Here is a 5,103-nt window from a genome sequence, read left to right on the forward strand (position 1 = left end):
TAAGAACTTTTCTGACCCACTTCCATTAACCGCTCCATAATACCATTCATCATCAATGTTACCTTTCTCTGGATACATTTATTTCTGTGGAGGAATTTTCATGACAGAAAATAGGTCAGAAGAGAAAAATTGGCCAAATTTACAGACTTAGATTAAGGAGATGGTGATGGTACTCAGTAACCAAAGGTAACTGACTTAAAACATGCATTCATACCTCAAGAGATAAAACTTTAGGAAAAATCTTTAAATTCTTAGGAATTACTGCTTGGAAACATGAATTCAGTCTCCTGTGTGTGAATTAACTGATGAGGACAAAGTCTTTAAAACAAAAACTTGATTGTGATTTATTTTTCATTCTGTTAATAGTTTTAGAATTATCCACTAATATCTTCTTAATTTAGATAAGAATCATGTATTTTAAAAAAATCTCCACCAAGCATAAAGCAGATAGATATCCTGGGATACTTATGACACAAGCTGTTCCTTTTTGAAGGCATCTACAGGGGGAGATTTAAATAGTCTTTGCTCTATCAGTTTTTCATCTACTCTGAAATTGGTTTGGTTAGATCGGAATAACAGTTCTGCGTGGTGCTGCCTTTATGATTTTGAGTACATTTGTGTCATCAGTCAATTGTTCACCTTGAACTTCATCTTTCAGCTTGTCAAAAAATAATCTAACACTTATCCAACCACCAGCATGAATTGCCAAAGAAGCCTGGAGGAGGCTGTCATTGCAACTGGAACCTCAAGACTCTTGCCCCCAGTCCAGGTCACCTGAGAAGTGGTGAAGTGTGGCACCTTTCCACACTTCACAAGGGCACAACATCCTGGCTCCATGTCTGTGGAAGACTTATGACATGTGGGACTAACTCCTAGCAGTACTTGTGTGTGTGTGTGTGTGTGTGTGTGTGGTGGGGGGAGGGGAGCTGTCTATCCATTATAGGGCAAAGCTCCAACAAATTCATTCCCTTTCATCCAAATGCAACTGAGGGATACTATGAACTGTCCTGCTGTGACTCTTTAGAAGGCATAATTCCTGGAATCATTACCAGTATTTTTCTTTTCCATTCCTCCCCCAAAAGTGTCTTTGTGTTACATCTTTGAGCAAACGAATAAACACCTCTACTCAAAGCAAAGTGCCAGGTAAATGTCAGGTGAATGCCACCCTGGGGAAGGTTTAGTGACTCAGGACTCTGTTCTCACTGTACCGGGTTCAATGATCTTTTCTAAGACTTGAATAAATTCAGAGAAATACTGTTAAATTTATTGATAACACAAAACAGAGAGAGAGAGAACACCAATCTACTGGGTGGTATTATCAGTATTTAAAATTATTTTAACCAAATAGAATTAGGATGCAAAAGAAAATCAATAAAATGAAATTTAGCAAGAATGAAAGCCCTGGGTTTAGGTTTAAACCTCAATTTATAAAGAAAGGATGAGGAGAGTCTTCTCTGGTGGTCCAGTGGCTAATACACTATGTTTCCAGTGGAGGGAGCCCAGGTTCAATCCCTGGTCAGGGAACTAGATCCCCACATGCTGCAACTAAGAGTGTGTATGCCGCAACTAAGACCAGGTACAGCTAAGTAAATAATAAATGTTAAAAAAAAAAAAAGAGAGAGAGAGAAAGGATGAGGAATACATGGCTTGAAAGTGGGAGATAATATGCTAGTGAGTAAAGTGTTGGTGGGCTGTGTGATGCCTTTCTCCAGAAGAGAGGCCAGGATGACATGATATCTTGAAATGAAGTCATATAAAGGATGGTTGAGAAAACTAGAACAGTTTACCTGAGAGAGGGGAAAATCTAGTCATTCTCAAATATTTGAAAATGTGGATTTTGGGGGGGAAGTTATGTTTTTATGTTTTGCTTGTTTTTCCTTGCCTTTAAAAAATTATTTTTATTTTTATTTAAGTTGTATACTCGGTGATAAAGAATCCGCCTGCAATGCAGAAGATGCAGCAGGAGTCAAAGGTTTGATCTCTGGGTCAGGAAGATCCCCTGGAGAAGGAAATGGCAACCCACTCCAGTATCCTTGCCTGGAAAATCCCATGGACAGAGGAGCCTGGGGGGCTACAGTCCATGGGGTTGCAAAAGAGTCGGACATGACTTAGCAACTCAACAACAAAGTTATATGCAGTTGTTTGAAGAATCAAATAGTTCTGCAAGTTTAAGAAGCCTGACCACTTTCTTCATTTCCATCCCTGAAAACCTCCACATTTCTTTCTTTTAGGTGACTATTTGCTATCTATTCCATGTCTCTAAATAGCATGCTTACTGTGCTTCTTGGTTTTTCCGTTTGGGATATTATCTTATGACTCTGGACTTTCATTTGCCTAGATTTCTGAGCACTTAGCATTCGTATTTACCAACCATCTTAATCTTTTCTCAAGATACTTGGTTCCATCAGATATTCATTCCATTGGTTTCATCTTCTGAAGGGCCCTGGCCACCATTATGCCTGGTACACAGTTGCCATCTCAGGTCTGGATAGGGAGGAAATGTAATTTTTCTCAAATTCTTCTAGGTTCTTGGCTGAGACCTTTCCCCTAATAAAGGACAGAATAGCAGGAGAAAACCAAACAAGAACATGTATATATGGGAGATAGTCAGGAAAACTGAATAACTCCCCCAAATGGCCCAAGCCATCACCTTAAATACCATCTTCAGCTAAACGTAAAGAAGATGTGTGTGAGGGAGCCAGTTATGGGAGATTATCAGGCAAAGCACAGTAAACAATGGTAAGGTCGTTAGACAGATTTAAGTCATCATCTTCTCTACTCATACGAGTTTATAGAGATTTGGTCATCCTCCCCTTCAGTACAGAGAGGTTGTTGTTGTCTAGTCACTAAGTCATGTCTGACTCTTGCAACCCCATGGACTGCAGCATGCCAGGAAGACACCCCTATACATGGAGATTCCCTTTATAAATGTAAAATGCTCTTCCAAAAAGGTAACTTCTATTTGGCTTTCAGAGGTCCTCCTGTGTCTGCTGTTTCCTAAAAATAATCAACCTGAAATAATCCTTATGGCAAAAAGGCATATTTGGAGTAATGTACTCTGCTGCCCTTCAGGTCCTTCCTTCCCCATCATCCTGAGGATGCTATTTGCTATTCTGCTTCATTGCATCTCCTGTTTTCCTATCCCAGGTCTTCTTTTCAGTTTTCCCCTTCACTTTACAGAGAAAATCCTTCATTGGTTTTCTGAGAAGGATACCTATATGGGAAGTACTTTTTGAAACTTTACATCTTTGCAGATGACTTTATTCTACCCTTAAATTTCAGTAATAGTTTACCAGGATATAGAATGCCACACTGGAGACAATTTTACTTCCATTTTTGAAGGAATTGCTGTTTTGCTTTCTAGCTCCTAGTTCTGCTGTGGTGAAGTTCAAATCCATTAGGACTCAGGATCACTGAGTCCTGATCCTCTGCATGGTGAGCTGACTTGTCTCCTCTGGACACTTCTAAAATCTTCTCTTTGCTCTCAATGTTTTCGAAAATGTTCTTAAACTATTGGATTATTTTCTTCCCTCCCTTTTCTCTTTTTGTGTGCATAGTATTTGAATATTGTACTTCCCAGACTGGTCGTATGGTTTTTGTTAATCTTATCTCTTTATTTCACTTTTTTTCTGTTTTGTTGTTGTTGTTGTTGTTGTTCTGCTTTCTGGGAGAATATTATCTTCCAACCATTTTATTAAGTTAAATATTTAAAATCACAATTTTAATTTCCAAGAATTCTTTTTTTCCCTCTGAATTTTCCTCTGTACTGGCATCTTCTTATTTAATGGGTTCCATCTTGTCTCTCCAAAGATAATAATGGCATTTTATTGTTGTCTCCTGCCTAGAAGGGAAAAGTACGACTGTCAGCGATCTGGGAGGCAGTGCTGCTAATTCTTGGGCCTGGGGGGTGAGGATGTGGGTTCTGTCTTATGAAATGAATTGACTCTCAGTTTTTCCCACAGTTGATCTCAAGGATTTAGTGTTTTGGGGCTTCCTAAGTCACTTGTCATTTGCTTTATCTGCTTTCCAACTTGCAAATTTTATTGCTGCCGTTTTCCTCTCATTCACCCCATCCTTGTGGGACTGTGCCTTCAGGACAAAAAAAATCCCTTTCCATGGTTGAGACCAGTGTTATTAAGGAGGGAATTAAAGTAGGTGCATGAATTCAGCCTACTCTGCTTCCTGGATGTGTGGAAGGCCTATTTGGAGTCTTCTAAGGGACTGCTTTCTAATATCTGGAAATAATCCACACTCATTTAGGGGCTGTCTTGTGAGGCAGGGGCTCCCCTTTCCTGGAACTTGTTGTTGAAAAGTGGAAAGTTTTGTTGCTCAGTCATGTCTGACTCTTTGCAACCCCATGGACTGTAGCCTGCCAAGCTCCTGAGTCCATGTGGTTCTCCAGGCAAGAATACTGGAGTGGGTAGCCATTCCCTTCTCTAGGGGATCTTCTTGACCCAGGGATGGAACCCGGGTCTCCTGCAATGCAGGCAGGTTCTTTATCACTGAGCAACCAGGCCAGTTTGGAAGTCTGCCTCTTTGGGATGTGGCAGAGAGGCTTCTGCTTCTCTGGGTGGTCACAAGTCAGATAAGGTGCCTCCCTGGGACCTTCCCACTCATTTAAAACTCTGATTACATTATGCTTATTCTAAGCTGGGAGTAATGTTCATATCCAGATATCTCTGAGAAAACGTGCTATCGTTTTTGTTCCATTTTCCAGTATAGCCCACTGTGTATTTTGTGGAGGAAGAGTTTTGGTGAAGAGGTGACACCTGGGGGAAAGTTTGTGTCTTCTAGTTCTGTCATCAAAAGATTACAGGTGATGAGAAGTCAGTCTCTAGTAATTGTCAACTGCTTCCTGGGCCTGCCTAAAACAGCAGATGGTGGGAAAGAAATCCACTTCTGGTCTAGCACATACACTCAGCATTTTCCAGCATTTCTCAAGATAAATATGGAGACCCTAAAGCCCAAACCAAACTAGAAAGGGACAACACCTGAAAACAAGAGGCACTGATACTTTGGTATTGTGGAAAGACCTTCATGTTCTAAAAGGATTCTCCTCAGTATTTGCTAACAGAAATCAATCATTTTCAGCTGAACGATGTA

Source organism: Cervus canadensis, chromosome 9, assembly GCF_019320065.1.
Source record: "Cervus canadensis isolate Bull #8, Minnesota chromosome 9, ASM1932006v1, whole genome shotgun sequence".
Lineage (NCBI taxonomy): Eukaryota > Metazoa > Chordata > Mammalia > Artiodactyla > Cervidae > Cervus > Cervus canadensis.